Raw genomic sequence first — 20445 nt, forward strand, 5'->3', positions numbered from 1 at the left:
CCCTGGTAACTACCCTCTAGTCCCTCTTCTATCAACATTTTTATTTTTAAATTATTATTATTTTTAAAGATGTTGAGAGAGAGAGAGAGCATGAGCAGAGGGAGGGGGCAGAGGCAGAGGGAGAAGCAGGCTCCCTGCTGAGCAGGGAGCGCAACACGGGGCTCGATCCCAGGACCCTGAAATCATGACCTGAGCAGAAGGCAGCCACTTAATCGACTGGGCCATCCAGGAGCCCCTCTATCAGCATTTTTAGATTCCACTTATAAGTGATCTCATACAGTATCTTTCTCTGTCTGACTTATCTCACTTAGCATAATGCCCTCAAGATCTATCCCTGCTGTAAAAAATGGGACTGATTATGTGAGATTTCAAAGGTCTTTTCAAGAAGTTTGCTCTACTCTGAGATGGAAAGCCATCGTCTGATTTTGAGCAGAAGGCTTCTAGAACCTGGCACATTCTTCAGTGGTATCACTCTGGTGGTGCAGGGGATCAAGGGCACAAAGAAGAAGACCAGCTGTGAGGCTACTTCAATAATTCAGGCAAAACATTCTGGGGGCTCAGAGCAGAGAGATGGTGACCGTGGTGCGGGACTAGCATTATTCTGACAGTGTGCCTGACGGAACTTGCTGCAGGTTTGGATGGGTACTATGAGAGATAAAGAGAGATGAAGGAAGGCTCGAGGTTTCTGGCCTAGTTGGAGTTGCCGCTGACTGAGATGGGCGGAGCAGATCGGGAGGAAGACTGGGGGTTCAGTTTTGGACATGTTGTATTTGTAATGTCAAGGGGCAGTGGGATTTGGAGTTCAGGGGTCAGACAGGAGAAGGAGCCCGGGACTGGAGTTACATTTGTCTGTGAGTTAGCAGTGGTGAAACAGGACCCATTGACCTTGCAAGGGCGACACGCTCATGGGCTCAGCAGTCCACACCCACTCAGATCTGGGGTCTCTTAGCCCTGGGTCCCTCCACTCCACGGACGACCCTTCCTGCCTGGTCTCACTCAAATGTTACCTATACACTCCTCCTGTGAGTATGTCAGGAAGAGGACCCCAGGTAAGATGCTTCTCTGGTAGGATGCTGGTTGACCTGGGGAGCCACAGCTAGGGAGCGGTCCGAAGCCATGAGTGCTCCTGCCTGCCTGCTAGCTAGCTACAATATGTGCATCTGTCGGCTTTGGCTTTGTGCTTTAAGTAAACTCTATGCCCAACATGGGGCTCAAACTCACGACCCTGAGATCAAGAGTCGCCTGCTCTACCGACTGAGCCCGCCAGGTGCCCCTGTGTGCATATGTTTGACCTATTTGTTCTGAGACTTGCTCGGATCATGACCCACCAACTGGTTGGGCTCAAATAATGCTGACTGGCCAGTTCGAAGAAACTGCACTACCAGGAAGAACCTCATAATCTCTGTTGATCAGATTGATTTGGGCCATTTGCTACAAATAAAAATGATCGTCTTATTTGATATATATAATAGATATTTTCTCAGTAGTATATAAGGTGGATATAAAAGCATAGAGAACTTTACTACTTTTCGGACCTATTGTACATATTTTACGTTTTAAAAGTGCGCTGCCTATGACCTCGGTTTAAGACAACTCACAGCCACCCGTTTTAACCAGATTGCTGCCCAGGACCCCTGTTCTGCGGGGACTCTGGCACTGCCCCCCGCCCCCACGGGGCTTCTGAGTACTCTTCAGAAGGCCATCTGCCTTGTTTCCACAATGCGCCACTTATCTTTGAAACAGCTGCTCCAGAATTCAAATTTCCAGCCCCAAATTGGCATTTCTCTGATCCATTTGTAACCTATGCACTATTCATGTTTGGATTATATTGGATAAGTTTGGAGGTTAAAATTGATTCATGCAAATGGATGACTGAGTCAGCAATAAAAACATGACCTAGAATAATCTCATGGTTTGATATGGCAAAAACATGTCTTATAATCTGTTTAACAGCAAATTTGATACTTCCTGAATGTGTCAACCAGAACACACCCTTTTTTGTTAGCAGGGAGAAAAAGGAAAACCATATTTTTCTTCTCGTTCACAATCAAGGAAATTACTAAATGAGAGAATCTGGCTGTCCTCAGTAGCACACTTTCTTAGGCTTTTCTTTTTAGCCCGGATTCTTTTCTCATCTTCTCGCGCAGGGGTTGGAGCAAAGGCACCTCTCTTACCTGCAATGGTTGCAATAACCTCGTTTCTTATTATAAGTATACCTGCCTGATTCTGACCAGGGATCAAAATGAGCATTGTCAAAAACGGGATAGGTTGACGTTATGTGCCCTTCGGTATGACACGCACAGAGGAAGAGCACCACTTCCGTGATATTCCTGGCAAAATGCATATACTATCATAAAGAAACCCATCATTCTAACCCAAACTGAGGGAGATTCTACAAAAAAAAAAAAAAAAAAAAAAAGGTGTGAATTCTTCAAGAACATTGAAGTCATGAAAGATAAAGAATGGTTGAAGAATACTACAGAGACATCAAAAGTAAATGTGACACATGATCCTGGATCGGATCCAGAAACAGAAGGGAAAAGAAATTTTTTTTCCGTACGTACCAGAACAATAGGTGAAATTTGAATGGGGCAGGTGGACTCCGTGGTGGTACCATATGTCAGCTTCCTTCATCTGAGGGCTGACCTGTAGTTATGTAGGTAATGTCCTTGTCTTCTAGTAAATACACACTGGCATTTCTAGTGGGACTGAGGCATCATGTCTGCAACTTTTAATTGTTTCGGGAAAATAGATAGATGTGGGTGTTACTGAACCTGGACTGGATCGCCCGAAGGAAGAACCAAGCGGCACCCGGAGATCTTGGAGGATCGGAGGTTTATTTAACGCCGGTGGGCTCAGAGGAGAATGGTCTCCAAAGGTCTGAGCCCCGAGCACAAACAAAAGGGGCAATTTATACACTTCTATTTCTGCATACTTGGCACTTTTGGCGCGTGTGCGAAGCACGGCAGGGAGAAGAACCCAGAAGAGCCCCGGGGCAGGGGCTGGGACTCTCTTGCTGGCTCGGTCGGCCATCTTAGGACACAGATTTTGCTTATCTTCCCCCCCTCTGATGCCCCTTTAAACACCTAGATTAGAGGGCATCATTTTCATCTTCTACGGGACGATAGTAAGGAGTAACTGGAGTCTGATTTTAGCAGTTTGAGTAGTGATAAACCTAGTAAGGGCTGGAGTGATTCCCACCGGCAATGTACTCATTCCTGTAATTGGGTCAGAGTTTCTTGGACCACCTCCGACTCATTAGCAAGGAAAAAACATTCCTGCTGTAGGAAGAGGCAGAGCCCCCCTTGCGCGGCCGTGAGCAAGTTGAGCCTGCACCTGTTTTGGAGGACCACTGAAGCCAGTGAATCGAGTTGGTGCTGCAGGGCCAGGGCTGACTGAGTGAGGGCAGAAAAATCCTCTGTGAGTTGTTGAGTTAGCCCCTGGTACTGAACCTGAGACATCCCGACGCCAGTGGCGCCGAGGACAACACCTGCTGCAGCCGGCAGGCTCACGGTGAGAGGGATGGCCGCAGGGGAGCATCGAGGGCGGCTAGGAAGTCTCCGTATGAGTGGGGCATCGCTCCCGGGGAGGACTGAAAGATCGGGTAAGAGACTGACAAGCATGCATGATTGATTGTGCGGGGTGATGCAGATGTCTACACCTTGATCACAAGCCAGAAAAGTGTTGTTAGGCGCACAGACCCGACTGTGACCCATGACGGGAGAGGAAGGGTTTCCATACAGCAGTACCAGAGCGAGAAAGGGATAATCTGAGGTCCCCGGTGCCGAGGTGGGAGGTGACATGGTAGATTGGTTGAGGATGACACCTAGGTATTGGACGGGACTGGGCTTTATACAGATCCAGCAGTCAGACGCTAGGGGTGGATTTGAGTGGTTAAGTGCTTGGTGGGAGGCATTAATCACACCTAACAGTTGCGCTATAGATGTTTGCTGCGTGTGGGCGGGGGACCCGGGGATGCGCCAGGGCGAGTTATTTTCTGTCTGACTCTGGGGGTTGACTGTAAGGCTTGGAGTGAACATGGACTTAATCATAAATTTGGCCATGGGGTCGATTCCCATAGGGTGATATTGGCCCAACAGGAGAACGATTCCTGTAGCCCATGATGTGGCATTGGGTTCTAAGACTGACATACATGTGATTGTTAGAGCAAGAGGATGGGGTGGCGTTGCGTGGCGTTGCATGACAAGGAAATCTGGATGTCACTGTGCTGTTTGAGGTGCCACCACCTGGTGGACCGTCGTTCCATTCCCGGCCAAGTTGCCACCATGACTCGCATCCCCCGGCTTGTGAGCAGAACTGAGGGCAGGTGTTTGGCTGTTGAGGCATAGGGCCCCCACAGATGTAGATATCTACCAGCTGGTAACCTGAGTGAGCACCGTCTGTGAGGTTCCCAGGGGGTATCAAGAAGCTGGCATCCATCAAAATGGAGGTTAACCTTTGGTGTGTGCCCATCCCAGGTGGAAGAAGTCAGTGGGGGCTCTGGTGCGGGACTGAGGGGGATAAGCTGGAAAGTCCATTTGCTAGTAGCAGTGATATGAGAGTTTGCCCCCCTTGCCTGGCCAGGCAGCTAGAGGCAGTGCGGAGGAACAGCACACCAGGCAGCAGAAGACAGGGACTGACTGGGGCCAGGAAAACCATGGTGAAATACACGCAGGAGTAGACAGCAGAGGGCCAATATAAGTGGGATCTATGACCTTAGGTAGAGGGAACCATCATGGCTAACCCGACAGCAGATGAAACCCGTGGACAAGTGAGTGCAGTAATACACCCTAGGGACACCCAATAAGCAATGGCAATAGTAAGTCTCTGGGGGAAAGTCCAGTCAGGAGGGGCAACAGTGTAGAGTCTGAGTCGCAAGATGAGGGAAATCATGCCAATGAGAGCCAGGGACCACGGTGAGCAGGTGTCCATCAGTCGTTGGGGTCTCGTCGAAGGTGAAGCCAGAGCGGGTTCGTGAAGTCTGGCTGGACTCCCCACTGGTGTGGCTCCTCATCTGAATGATGAGCTTTCTTCACTCTGGAGTGGTGGACCCATGGGGTGACACCTGAGACCTTGAGGGCAGTAGGGGTGGTTAGAACAACAGTGTGGGGCCCTGTCCACTGCGGTTTGAGGGGGTCTTTCTTCCAATCTTTGACCCAAACTGAGTCCCCTGTCTGGAAGGAATGTACCTGAGACCCTAAGGAGATTGGGGCCCTCTCAATGGTGTACTTTTGTAATTTATTTAGGGTGGCCCCCAGGGCCTGAAGCTGCTCCTTTATCCCTTTATCTCCAACCTGATGCAAGTTTCCTGGAAGGCTTCCCAAGCACGGGGGAGGCCGTCCATATATTAATTCGAATGGGGAGAAACCTGATGTCCCGGGCATGCATTGAGCATGCAGGAGAGCTAGGGGTAGCAGATCCGGCCATGGGAGGTTAGTTTCCTGACAAAACTTTGCTAAGGTTCCCTTGAGGTTGCCATTCATCTGCTCTACTTTCCCTGAGCTTTGGGGCCAGTAAGCTGTGTGGAGTCTCCAGGTGATGTTGAGAGATTTGGTCAAGACCTGTACAATGTCTGCCACAAATGCAGGTCCATTGTCACTATGGATTCTTAATGGCAGGCCGAACTGGGGCACAATCTCCCGCAAGAGGACTTTAGCTACTTCCTGGCTTTGCTCCGTCCTGGTCGGGAAGGCTTCGACCCACCCAGAGTATGTGCATACTATTACTAGGAGATATCTGAACGCCCTGCTCGGCTGCACATCTGTGAAGCCTACCTCTAGATCTTCGAAGGGGGTTGCTCCCATCCTCTGGACACCTGGCGGGGGCCGCGGTGCAGACCGAGTGTTATTTTTAGCACATGTTGTGCATCATTCACTCGTTGCTTGGCATAGTGCCGGCAGCTGACTGATGTAGTAGTGCTTCTTGAGAAGGGCCTCTAATGCAGTTTTCCCAGATGAGTGAGTCTCTGGTATTCCTTGACTAGATGCCCTCCAGTTGCTGTTGGAACAAAGACGCACCCATCTAGCATCATCCACCATCCCTTTTCAGTCAGGGTGGCTCCCTCAGCCATGGCCCATTCCTTTTCCTTTTCAGTGTAACTGGGCGGAGGGACTTCTTCCAGGGGTGTCAGGGCCATGGTGAGGGAAGGGGCTCTGTCCATGTCCTCACTGGCTGCGGTCTTGGCTGCCTCATCTGCCAGACGATTTCCCCACGCTATGGGGTTGTCTCCTTTCTGGTGTCCCTTACAGTGCAGGATCGCTACTTCCTTTGGAAGCCAGATGGCTTAGAGGAGTCTCAGTATCTCCTCCTTGTTCTTGATAGCTTTTCCTGCTGCAGTTAGGAGGCCCCTTTCCTTGTAGATGGCTCTGTGTATATGTACAGTAGCAAAGGCGTACTGAGAGTCAGTGTAGATGTTGACTCGCTTGCCTTCACCAAGAGTGAGGGCTCGGACTAAGGCATATAGTTCAGCCCGTTGTGCTGACCAGCCAGCTGCTAATGCCTTAGCTTCTAGGACTTCAGTGGTTGTGGTTACTGCATAACCCGCTTTCCGGGCACCCTCTTGTAGGTAACTGCTGCCATCGCTGAACAGCATGAGCTCTGGATTCTTTATGGCTTGATCCTGCAGATCTGGACGACTCGAGTAGACTTCATCAATCACCTCGGAACAGTATGGTCTGGTTCCCCCTCTTCTGTGGGGAGAAAGTTGCTGGATTTAATGTCCTTACTGTTTCGAGGGTGACCCACAGGTTTTCGCAGAGGAGACCTTGGTATTGTGACCCACAGGTTTCACAGAGGAGAGTTGGAAAGGAAGCGGTGTCCCTGTGCGTTCATGAGGGACACAACTGCATGAGGGACCTTGACGTTAAGTTCTTGCCCCAGGGTGAGTTTGTCCGCCTCCTTGATGAGTAGGCCTGTGGCTGCCAGCGCCCTGAGGCATGGGGGCCATCCCGCTGCCACAGGGTCCAGCTTCTTTGACAGGTAAGCAACTGGCCATTGCCAGGGTCCAACAGTCTGGGTGAGTACCCCGAGTGCTATTTTTTCCTTTTCATGCACAAAGAGGTTGAAAGGTTTCTCTACATCTGGTAGGCCCAGGGCTGGAGACTGCCCAGGGCGGTCTTTATCTCTGTGAAGGCAGCTTCTGCTTCCTCAGTCCAGGCAGGGGATTCTCGATCTGGTCCCCCTAAGAGATCATAAAGAGGTCTTGCTATTGCCGAGAACCCAGGGATCCAGATGTGGCAGAATCCTGCAGCCCCCAGGAATTCTCGTAGGCCCTTTTTTGTCTGGGGCTGTGGCAGGGAGATGATGACCCTTTTCCTCTCCCGCCCTAGTTCTCTTTTCCCTTGGGTGAGGAGGAAACCAAGGTATCGGACCTGTTGTTGGCAGATTTGTGCCTTCTTCCATGAGGCTCGGTATCCCAAGTCTGACAGGAGCTATAGGAGGGCCTTTGTGCCTTTTGTGCAGTCTTGTGTGTCACTGGCAAGGAGGAGGTCATCCACATACTGGAGGAGGGTGCACTGTGTGGCCTCTCTTGGGAAGCTGGTGAGGTCCGCAGCCAGCGCTCCCCAAAGAGGGTTGGTGAGTGTTTAAACCCCTGCGGGAGGCGCATCCAAGTCAGTTGCATATGGCGCCCTATATCAAGTTAGACCATTCAAAGGCAAATAGTGGCTGGCTCTGGAGAGCTAAGCGGAGGCAGAAGAAGGCATCCTTCAAATCTAGACAAGTGAACCATCTGGCCGACCTGGGGATTTGGCCGAGGAGGATGTATGGATTCAGGACCACTGGGTGCAGAGAGATGGTCACCTTATTGATGGCCTGCAGGTCTTGAACTGGTCGGTATCCCCCTCCTGGCTTCTTGACTGGCAGGAGTGAGGTATTCCAGGCTCACTGGCACTCGACTAGAATACCTGCTTCTTTGAGTTTGGTCAGATGTTCTTGGATGCCGATCTTAGCTTCTTGTGGAAGCGGGTATTGCCTTTACCTCTGAGGTTGGGCTCCTGGGATCAGTTCAACAATGATAGGGGCCCAATTCCGGGCTCGTCCAGGTGGGTTGTTTTCAGCCCATACTGAAGGGAAGGCGAGTCTGAACTCCGGCGGGCTGCTCGGTTGGGCCTGGGCACAGAATAGCCTCCATTCTTCTTCCCTTGGCATGGTAATTGCTAGTATTAGAGACCCCATCTCCTCTTGCCTTGGGTTCAATCAGAGGCTAGTGTGTCCAGTGGGCTCAAAGGTTATCTGAGCCCTAAGCTTGGAGAGTATGTCTCAGCCCAGGAGAGGGATGGGGCAATCGGACAGATAAAGGAACTCATGTGGGACCTTGTGGCCCCCGAGTTTGCACTGGCAAGCCTGGCAAAAGGGCTTTTGTATTGCCCGTGTCCTGGTGGCCCTGAGGATGGTCGCAGTCCTTTTGCTGAAAGGTGCCACTGGGGAGGTGACAACAGAGTGCTTGGCCCCAATACCAACCATAAAAGTCACTGGTTGGCCCCCCACATTCATTTTGACCATGGGCTCATGGGGGCCAAAGAGGAAAGAGCCCGGTCCCTCTCAGTCTGAGTCCATTCTCACAAGGCCTATGAGGTCCTCCTCTCGGGGTTCTTCCTTGTAGTGGCTGGGCTTTTGAGCCTTTCCCCGGGGGGGACATTCATTTTTCTAATGCCCTTTCTCTTTAGAGTAGGCATATTGATCCCTTGCCAAGGGGGTTCTGGGTTTCCCCCCTTTTGCTGGTTGGGGTCTCCCCATTTTTGTGTTGTCCTTTTCTTTCAGGGTGGCAGCAAGGACGCTTTCTTTTTCACCATCCCATCTTCATCATGTCTCTTGGGTTCCCGTGTCTCTCATCTCTCGTACCAGCATTTGGAGGGCACAGGCCGCAACCCAGCTGCTGGTCCTGGAGAAGGTGGATCTTTTGGGTCTGGGGGTGCCAGTGGATCCTCTGGGCCTGGAGGCACTAGTGAAACCAATGGTGGCAGAGTGTCTGGAGCTGAAGGGCCAGGTGTAGGCAGTCTTGGGGGTATGTACGGTGGGAGCAGGGTCAGTTCGTCCTCAGGATCTCCGGCTAGGATCTGTGGAGACAGGGGCTTTTGCTGATTTTCTTTAGGTCGCTTGGATGAGATGATTAAGACTCTGGCCTGTCCCTGCCTATTGCAAGCGAATCGCACCCAGGGGGGAAGGATCTGGGCAATTCCTAGCCAGGAGTCAATGTATGGAAACTGGTCAGGGTGTCCTGGTTCTCCTGTTACGACTCACCATACCTGACGAATCGTTGGGACATCGAATGTCCCTTCTAAAGGCCACCGACATCAAAGGTGGGCCATTCCAATTCACATAGGGTTCTCAACTTGCCAGGGTTCATCCTGACTCCATAGTCTCCCAAAAACCCCTTCTTAAAATTTCTGATCATGGTCTCTAGAACCGTAGGTTTACTCTGCCCTGACCCCATGGTGATGTCCCCATGTGTGGTGGTGCAGAGACAGACAAAGCGGGGGTGTCTCCTGAGATGAGGAGACCAATCAGATGCCCGTCTGGCCGTGTCCTGAAGGAGCTTAGGTGAGGCTTAGCCGTAGTGGTCTCAGCATTGTGACTTAATGATCAGAATCTATTCCGATGCCGCTCTAGACTGTATGCCGTTCACCACGGAATCGCAGACGGGCCCACTCAACTCCGTAGGCTTCTGGGGACCTTATGGGTGCCCGCCCGTGGAGTCACAGAATCAGTTTGCTTAAGCAAGCCAGGTCGGACTGCACATTCATTCGCACATTCATTCCAGAAGTTATTACATTCCCTCCCTGGGAATCCCTACCTGTGAGACCTCTAAGAGGTCTCTGGGAGGTGATCAGGCTCCCCTTCCACCTCAGTAGGGGTGGGCCTGTCTGGGTCCTGGGGCCCCAGGCCTTACCAGAATCCGACGTCGGGACCAGGTCCTCATCTGCCAAGTCTCCTCGAGTCCGGTGGGAACAGCAGAGTGGGGCAGGCCCAAGGCGACTGGGGTGGGAGACTGCCGAAAATTAGGCAGGGCGCACCTTCTCCATTACGATCCCTCGTTCCATCACCGCCCCGCTGTTGCCCCCAAACTGGTGGCAACAATGGCCCAGCGCAATTGGGTTTCCCTGTCAGGGAACCAAATGTTACAGAACCTGGACTGGATCGCCCGATGGAAGAACCAAGCGGCACTCGGAGATCTTGGAGGATGGGAGGCTTATTTAATGGCGGCAGGCTCAGAGGAGAGTGGTCTCCAAAGGACTGAGCCCTGAGCACAAACAAAAGGGGCAATTTATACACTTTAACTTCCGCATATTTGGCAATTTTGGCGTGTGCGAAGCGGGGCAGGGAGAAGGACCCAGACTGGTGCACGCGGGAAGCAGAGCAGGGAGAAGAACCCGGAAGAGCCCCAGGGCAAGGACTGGGACTCTCTCGCTGGCTCAGTTTGCTATCTTAGGACACAGATTTTCCTTATCATGGGGGGGGGAGGGTAGAAAGATGATAGATGATAGACGGATAGAAGATGGATGAATAGATAGATGATAGATGGTAGATATAGAAAGAATGATAGATACATAGATGATAATAAAGCAAAAGTGGCAAAATGTTAGCACTTTGGAATCCTGGATAAAAAGTATATGGCTTTGGGGTGCCTGGCTGGCTCAGTCAGTGGAGCACGCGACTCTTGATCTTAGGGTTGTAAGTTCGAGCCCCACGTTGGGAGTAGAGATTACTCAAAAATAAAATCTTGGGACGCCTGGGTGGCTCAGTCGGTTAAGCAGCTGCCTTCGGCCCGGGTCATGATTCCAGGGTCCTGGGATCGAGTCCTGCATTGGACTCCTTGCTCAGCAGGGAGCCTGCTTCTCCCTCTCTCTCCCTCTGCTTGTGTTCTCTCTGTCAAATAAATAAAAAATCTTAAAAATAAATAAATAAAATAAAATAAAATCTTAAAAAAAGTATATGGCTTCATATTATTCTTTCAACTTTTGAAATTATTTCAAAATAAAAAGCAAAAAAAAGAGAGAAATATTAAAGAGTATTGTAAAGCAAGAGTCATTAGGTTACTTACTATTACTCTTAAAGTGAGAATGTTCATGATCACCATAACACAAATGGCAAATATCTGTATCTATGTTATTCTATATAAGATATAGAGAGCATCTATCTATCTCTTTCTATCTATCTTATATATGTAGATGTGTGTGATTTGCCTGGGATCCAGCAGACCTGCTGAATCAGAACACGGGGCTGTTTCTAGCAGCTCCAGGGGGGATGACGGCTCACAGCCAGCATGGTGCATCCCCCTTTAAGCAAGTCTTGCCAGTCCTGGGAGGTCTTGCGTAGGTCTGGGAAGGAAGAAATTTGGCTTCCTGTCTTCTCTCGCATGCTGTTTCCCTCACTAAGGTGTAAAACCCGAAAATGAATGACTCAGCAGAGCTTCCTAAACTATGTTCCTCAAAAGACTCACGTGTTCTTTGAAAACAAAAACAAAACCCCATCTGGTCCTTGGATTGAAGAAGTCTATATCATGCTTCCTACCCTAGCTCCTTCCTGGACAGTTACTTATTTATTTTAAGTAGGTTTTGTTTTGTTTTGTTTTGTTTGTTTTAAGTATAGTTGACAAACTTCCAGGACATTTACAATATGCATTATAAATGTTTTATAAATGACTGCATTTTGTGTAACTTGATATTTTGTGGACATTTTTGGCCATGGAAGGCTTTCCCTCCCATTTAACACTGATCCCATGACATCCGGTGACACTTGTGTTTCTCCTGGTTTACTTCTTCCCCAAGGCTGTGTGAGCCATTCGGGAGGCTGAAGGGAACGACCTAAAGGTAGTTGGGCTTCAGGACATTTGTTGTTCTCACAGCTCCGCCTTTTAGCCTGTGTCTATTTTATCCACAGGGCGACTTACCTCATGCAACTCATGCGATTTCAAGATCCCGTGAGTGGCAACTGGTCTCACGCTCCTCCCTTCACAGCCAGGCAAAGAACAGATTGTAGTCGCCTGGCTCAGATGACCCCGGATCCATCACCAGATCTTGGGAAATCAGCCAGGGCTCACCCCTGTGGCTGGGAGGGTCCAACTCCTACCTGGGGGCCACATGAAGGAGAGGCGGACAGGATGGATGTTCGGTGGGGGGTATCAGAAGGTTCTCCACAAAGTGGAATTTCAACATCAGAGAGCTGAGGGCATTGTGCCCCACTCAGGTAAACCTCTCCTTACCCCGAGCATCCCAGATGACCAGCAGCTTCTCAGGCAGCTCTATACCTTAGGTTAGGCTGTCCTGGGGGTGGGGAAAAGGGGCACCCGTGTGTAGTCCCCTCCTCCGCAGGCTGCAGGGTGGAGGCCAGGGGCAGAGATAGGCCCACCCAGGTGCTGCTCCCTGAGCGAAGGATAAGCATACCAGTGTACGGAGGTGCCTTGTGCATTTTTCTTGCCTTTATTTATTCCCATGCTTTCCCACAATTGAATTTTTCTCTTTCTTTGGCGCCACCCAGATTTCCACAAGCCCTGGCCCTTAGGAGCACAACTTTTCAGGACACTCCTGAAAAGACTACTGAATGCAGATTGCTCTCCAGTTCCCCTCTGCATGTTGAATTCCAAAGGTTATTTCCTTTAAGCCTTAATCTCAACCTTTTGCCTCATAATTTTGAAGCAAAATCCTTCTCGAGACAGGTCCTCACCAAGTGCTAAGAACTGAACAATGTGTCATTATTACACTGGCTGGCAGTAATTTCCAGAGAGCATGGGTGCATTCAAGCATCTGTAAGTAACTTAGCGTGGGTCAGCCAGGCCGCCGCTAAGAACGCCCCGACGTGAGGCTACCACTAGAGCTTTAGTTGAGCGAGGGCACACGAGGAACAGAAATCAACACAGGTCAAGCTTTCCTTCTTGTCCTGTGACACAGTTAATGTCGCAAGTACGGTGCTTTCACACACCTCTAGCTGGCTTTGAACGTGCGCCATCCCTCATTCATCACCCAAAGATGAGAGACAAGAAAGTGCCCCGTGCCTGACCCACAACAGATGTTCAGTTAGGTGTTCTTTCTCCCCTTCCTTCCTCCTGTCTCTTCCTTCCCCCAGAACACTGTCCCAGAAGAAGAGATCCAAGAACTCACTGAAAATTAATGTAACAAGTTACTCCTACAGGTCGCTCTCCTTTTGCCCTTCTGGAAATCATCAGCCCCTTGTAATTAGGTCACTGCCTAATTCATCTGATAAATGACTATGTGGTAAGGTATGTCACACACACACATACACACACACATTTTTAATGTGAGATCCTCGGCACCTCAATTCAAAATAGTGGTAAGAGCTGAGAATCCCAGGCTTTCTCCTCACCACCAAGTGCTTGCTCCTCTCTGAAATCATCCCTAGAGGTGACTTGGCTTGGAGAGTTTTTAGGGTCATTTTGTACAAGTGACTTTGTACAGCCTACAGTTTGTCACATATCTGCCTCAGAGAAGACTCAGAGCCTTACAGTTCTGAGAGTCTCTTGAGGCTCAAAATTCTGCAAGGCCGCCTCCGATGTGTGAGACTCCTCCGGTCCCAGAATTCCTTCTGCAGTTACCAGTTCGGCAGAGGTAAACCACAGGATCAGAGTCTCAGGGTCAGATCCTCAATGTGCTGTTCTCTGTTCTAAGCTACAAATTCCCTGCCAAGTGGTCATCTAGCTTTCTCTGAAACACCTCCAGGAAGGAACGACTCTCTATTTCTCAAGGAAGTCCATTTTGCTTTCAGAGAGTACTAATTGTCTGAAAGTATTCCTTAGATCTGGTTAAAGCCTACCTTTCTGTCGTTTCCACCTCCTTCTACCTTCGGAAAGAATTTTTTAAATGCCCAGGGTTTCTCTGTAGCGGCTTATACCCAGAGCCTGCCATTTCGTATAAAGGAACCTCATGCTCGAGCAGGCAGGCCTGCCCTCCCCACCACGCCCAGCCGAGGGAAGCAACGTACTTCCTGGTACCTAAATGGCCATGTTCTGTGTGGCGCCGCCATTCTGGTCTACCTATGGGCTGATCCTTGGCCTATGGGAAGCGCCTCACAAGTGTTTGTCTTGCTAGGGATGATGTTGATTTAATTCATCAATGAAATTGTTTCTCTCAAGCATTTGGACTAGAAAAATGGGGAGAGGTCAGTCAGAAGGTAACATCGGCAAAGCAGAGACAAAACAAAAATCGCCAATTCCTGTTAGTGATGAGGCACGAGAATCAGAGTTCTGCTGTTGGGGGTATGGTACGACGGGTTACCTGTAATTGTGATGGACTCTAACAATACAGTTCATATCCCGCACTAGATCTTAAGTACTAGGCTCAGGTAGGCCCGGCTAGACCGTAATTCCTCTCTTTCCCAACAAACTTGACTATGATTCTTCCTGGGTTGCCATATTGCCCGGCACTGTAATTGAGATTCTTGCCTTCTGTATTTTCACATAGAGTCTTCTAAAAATTTCTGCATCACCTAAAATAAACCAAATGAATCTCTAAGCCTTGAACCCACAGAATTTAACTAAGAGTTCTCACATCTTCCGAGTCTTCTCTCCTCCAAGATAAAGACCTCTGAACATTTAAGCCATCATTATGGAATGGCTTCCAATCTCTTCCACTTCTCAGCTTCTCTCTGCCCCGTCTCCCCTCTCTGAATTTCTCAGTCCCTCCGCCTCACCTCCAACAGCCAGCATCACAAATGAAGCAGATCAAATGGCAGCCCATCCTAAGTGTGTCCTGCGTGTCTCCAATAGAAGCAGAATACTTGTATGAAATCAAATGTCCATCTTCTTTCCATTTTTGGAATGATCAGTGGAAAGATTTCCCTACTTTATCAGCCCCATGAAACCCAAGGATTGTTAGAACCAAACCTGTGAACTGAATTACAATGGATGATTATCTGCACGCTCTTAAAGGGAATATGGTGTGAGCCTCCTATTCATCTCCTGACTACCCCTTTTCGCTGGATGAGATTATCGAAAGTATTGGCTCTCATTTCAATTTACTTAGGTAGTATTGGGAAAAGAAGTTAAAAAAAAAATCTGAACTCCAGATAATGTGTTTAAATTGATTATCTGAAAAAAAATGTAAGTGTTCTTACATGTATCCACTTTTTTGGCTGCAAGTAATAGAAAACCTAATAATTACATAAACTATAGGACATTCTTTACTGGGGTATCTAAAACTGGGTTCGGGGTCTGTCCCCCCCACCTTGTTCCCTGCCCAGTACTCAAGATTAGAATCTGTATTTCTTCCTCCAGAATTTTGCTTGACATTTTCACATAACTATGTTTAAGACTGCAAGTCCTGAAAATCTTGAGCCACCAGAAGACATCCCCTTCCATCTCATTAGTCAGGAAAGAGACACTTGGGCCAGTCTGAGCTCTAAGGGAAGCAAGGAAGTGAGTTTCTGGCCAAGGGAAGAGGGATTGTCATGACCAGGCAAGGCATCTGCTTCAACGCACTTAGAATGCTTAAAATGAGAGTTTTATTTTATTACGGAAATTAATACGTCATTATTAAAGGAAGTCTGGAAATCAGAAGAAAAAACATTTCCTAAGGCCCCCACCCAAAGTCTTCTCCCAAGGCACGATGTACTACTGTTCTAATCGTATGGTACATAGAGAATGATTTGCCTTTCTTTGTTTTTTTTCTCAGTTAGCATACGATTATTTTAAAGCTTGATGGTTTTTGAAATACAGTTACTGTCTTGAACGAAAATACCAAGTAGGCAGCAGAGAACAGGGGAGGCGGCGGGGGGCGGGGGGGTAGGGGAGGGCCTGGCTCGGGAGCCAAGAGGGCTGGCCACGGCCGGGTCCTGGCGCACATTCATCCTGCGTTTCCGTTTCCTCAAGAGAAAGAGCTGTTTCCTCAGTTCTACCATTTCCGAGTCCACGGGATCGTGAGAGCTGTGCCCTGAGACACACAAGCCACACTGTTCAGACACCGACTCGACGGAGCAGCGACCGGTCACAGAGACAAGCAGGCAGGGGGGACTGGAAGGAGCCGCCCCGGGCACGGGACGCGCCGCACAGAATAACAGAACATAGAATACGTGATAAATGACCATCACGGAGTACCAGATCTTCCCGTTTTTGAACAGAACCCAGAAACCTGGATTTTCATGTGAACTTGCTCCATTTTTAAATGTCGGTCCTTAATTCGAAATACCGCAGAGGAGCAAAACAGGTCTGCCCGGAGCCGACCCGCAACTCCAGCAACACAGGCGCCAGCCCGACCAGCGCCAGATTCAAGGACACAGACGGGCGTTCCGGGGAGCTGCTTCTAAGACATTTTGGCTATAGGGCGACTAGGTCACTGCCATAAGTCTAAGACATCAAATGCTTATTTTAATGGTGAATAAATATTAGGATCTTTTTTTTTTTTTTTTAAAGATTTTGTTTATTTATTTGAGAGAGAGAATGAGACAGAGAGAGAGCATGAGATGGGGGAGGGTCAGAGGGAGAAGCAGACTCCCTGCCGAGCAGGGAGCCCGATGCGGGACTCGATCCAGGGACTCCAGGATCATGACCTGAGCCGAAGGCAGTCGCCCAACCAACTGAGCCACCCAGGCGCCCTAAATATTAGGATCTTATCGCCTCTGGTCTCTTCCATCGGCAGGATAAGGACTTCCCGTTGCTTCTTCCCAAATCCCCTGAGCTTACAGGTGCTCTCTTGAATATGTGCTGTATTGGAAACAATGAGTCAGGACCCTCCTTGGCCACAACTCCTTTCATATTTATATCTTTCATGATCCTACCTGGTCCAAAATCCCCATCCTGCGTCTTTTTGCCTGACTCACGCGGTTTATGGAGAAACCAGAAAGGAAAATGATGAAAGTCTTAAACAGGTGTTCCCTGGGGTAAAAACTGCCACCTTAAGCAGTTTGTTCTCTTCAATGCCGCTAATGTTGGGTCTTTAATCTCTCCTTTTCAGAGAAAGAATGATCAACATCAGGGTGACAGGGAGCCCCTGTGCTTAGCAGTTCTGACTCTCACTCGCTGAAAGCAGGGCAGAAAGAGGATTTAACGACTTTGAACTTTTTCCGTGATTTTTGCCTTTGGCACAGTTGTTATTAAATGAGTTCTAAAAAGGCAACAGTCCCCTACAAGAACATCAGGTTTCTAAATGATTCATCTTCTCACAGACCTTGATATTCAATCCAGGTGTAGGACTAAACAGTATAGCCCTCGGGGTCTATCCTTGGGGCTTGGAAAGGCTTCAGTGAAATTCTATAGCAAAGGGCCCAGGCGCTTCCCCTGACTTTCTCTTTGTTCTACTAACTTTTTATCTCTGAAAAGCAAAGGGATTTCCTTTGGGGATTAAGCAGAGGAAACAACCTAAGGTGGTGATAGTGTTTCATTAGAATTATGAGATGCAAAGGTATCCTGGAGTTAACTGAGCAAGAAGCCCTTTACCCCAGTCTTGGACCTCCTCCCTCTTACCCAGCTGAGAGCTCCACAGCCCCTGCCCATCTGAAACTGATCTTTCTCCAGGCCACAGGAAGATCCTGGGCAAACACAGAGGTGTCTCATCCCAAAGTAATGACATGCTGCCTTTTTTTTTTTTCCCTTTGTATCTTTCAAAAGGTTTTACAGGTATCCTTTTGTTAACACAAAATCATTTTGTAATAGATATTTAAAAATCAGTAAGTGCCATTCTCATCCTGCCAGGTCATGTTTTCGAGTCACTGAAAGGAACAGAGGTTAGAACAAGGCAGATGATTAATTTTCTTAATGATACATTTGTACCAAGAATGTGACAAAAGAGAAATACTCTTAAAATATACCCTTCCTGCTCACAGAAGGCCAATGTGCTGCTGTCCTAGCCACACTTTTTATGCCAAACCAGGAGTCTGCAGAAGGATTGGAGTATGTCAAGAAAAGGATTTGTGTCAAATCCTGACACCCATCTCCTGTCAACACGAGGCTAGATAAAAAGTATACATACACTGCTACTCAAGAGCCACGAAAAAAAATCTTGAAATAAGCAATTACATAAATCACATTCCTATTACATTTGTTTCTCCGATTTTTCCACTCCGCTTAGTGGCAGACGTCTACTTTAAAACTGTGAATGGTAACCCGAAGGACCAAATTCTAAGTCAGCCACATTTTTATTAATTACTTTTGAACTAAAACAAGTTTTCTTCTCCTTTTGGCTAATGATTAACTTTAAAATTTTCAAAGAGCAAACTATTTTCCATATTTTTTATGTGAACTTTATTATATTTTCCTTTCACTTTATTACGGTCGCTTCTTACAATTTTAGGAAGATCCTTGGCTCATGCTTTCATTGTTTCAGTGGTATTCCATCTAATTTGACAGGTTGCATTTCTATTTGCACTACATTTTGGGGTTTCTTCACTGGCCCAAATATTATTGAGGAGTTTAAGTTTTCTTTTTCGTGTGTTCTGTGTGATTAAGCATTTTATTTGGTTATTTCTAATTTTATGATTTGCTCTCTGGATATATGGAATACAGTGTTGTAACTTCCTTTATATCATGTAGTCCAGAACATGGTCAAATTTTGTTTAAAAATACACTTGGACAAAAAAGAAAATTTGCTTATATTTCCATATAGTTCTTTGTACACATGTTAAGTCTGCCTTACTAGTTTTGTGCATTAATAAAATTCTACTTCTGAGCTGTTGATATTCCCAATTATTTATGTTTGCATTTCTGCCAATTTTTTCCTCTCATACACTTTTTCCTTTAAAAATTTAGAAATTTTAGATGAGTGAGCTATTTCTCCTACTGCTTTTGTTGTGAAATCTCCTTTATTAGGAGAAGAATCTCAAAGCAGAGGCTTTATTTTTTATTAGGAACATGTTTGATATTTGGCCCCAAAGAAAAGGCAACTTTTGTACTTTGCAAAGAAAAAAAGTAGTTGTGTACACCCTCTCTACCCCCACTAACCTCTGCCTCTTGGCAAGCCACTGACCTATTTTTCCAGGGAACCCAAGCTGCCATTGTGTTATCTGACCGAGAGTCACAGCTGGGGCTTATGGAGGACAACCTGGCAATTATGCTGTGTTTCTAGATTCAACGTACATTCATAAATCCTCTGGGGCATGAAGTCTAAAACCTCGTGACTTGCTAAGGCAAAAACATTGTACGAACCATAGTGGAATATGAAGCATACAATATATTGAAGATATAATTCCACTTAAATACCTATTATAGACCCATCCTTACTTATTACTGAATTTACTCATGAGTTGAACATGATTATTTGTCAGTAACCTCCAAGTATTTAAATCATGACTTTCTCTCAGCAGCCAAATATTTCTACCCGGGGCTAGAGGGCTTATCTTTCAATCCTCTTAGATGCGCAGAACTGATCTTGGGAACAACAGACCAAGTTTGCTCCTCATGTGAATGAAATGTTCAGTGAGGCTCTGGACTGCTTTGTCTTTAAAGAAAAGGTAGAAAGCAAATACTGCTTGTTCTCCAAATGTCAAAGGGCACGAAGAGTATGAACTCCCGGGAAGTCTTTGCCTCACTGGCACTTCCTTGGTTCGCATTCCAGGCCCTTCTCCCACTTGTCATTTCTGCTCTGTCTCTACTTAAGATAATTATGGCATTTGTATGCTCAGGCTGAATTCCTCTGAAGTTGCTCAGAGGCTAGCTTTTGGCCTGAACCTTGAGGTTTTATGTGTATGGAAGGCTAATTTCTTTTACATATTTATTCTTTTAGTTGTACTTCCAATAATAAAAACATTAATTTTGGATGAAATATCATGCTTTCATTCATTAGCACTTAATACCTGTATCCTTCCCACAGTTACAGTTGAAATCATATTATTTGGAAATGCAGTCCAGGGAAACAAAATGAGTAATAAATAGCAATAATATCTACCATTTATTGAGCACTTAATTCTGTGACAGCAATTGTGTTAACCATTTCACAAACATAATTCAATTATTTTTTTACCTTTTATAGGTAAGGAAAACTAAGCTTTGTGAGTACCTTTCCTAAAGGTCACACTGCTAGAGAAAAGCAAAGCCAGAACGTACACCTGGGTCTTTCTGGCTTCAAAGACTGTGCATGTGGGGCACCTGGGTGGCTCAGCCGGTTAAGCATCTGCCTTTGGCTCAGGTCATGATTTTAGGGTCCTGGGATCAAGCCCTGCGTCAAGCTCCCTGCTCAGCAGGCAGTCTGCTTCTCCCTCTCCTCTGACACCCTGCCTCTCTACCCCTGCTCATGTTCTCTCTCTAATACACAAAATCTTTTTTTTTTTAAAGGCATATCTTTAAAAAAAAAAAAAAGGCTGTGCATGTAACTATTGAGCTATACGACAAATAGCAAGTCAGAGCAATGCCCACTCAGCCCCAAATATCAAGCATCTAAATTTTTACCTATGCTATGTCTTCCAGTCCACTCAGCCTAGTTTTAACTGCTTTTAGCTGGAAGTGGATTGAAAAACAAGTTTTTAAAACACTCGAATAAATGAAAATTCTCATTTACTCAGCAAGTA

This window comes from Phoca vitulina, unplaced genomic scaffold, assembly GCF_004348235.1.
Source record: "Phoca vitulina isolate PV1807 unplaced genomic scaffold, GSC_HSeal_1.0 scaffold19, whole genome shotgun sequence".
NCBI classification, from domain to species: Eukaryota; Metazoa; Chordata; class Mammalia; order Carnivora; family Phocidae; genus Phoca; species Phoca vitulina.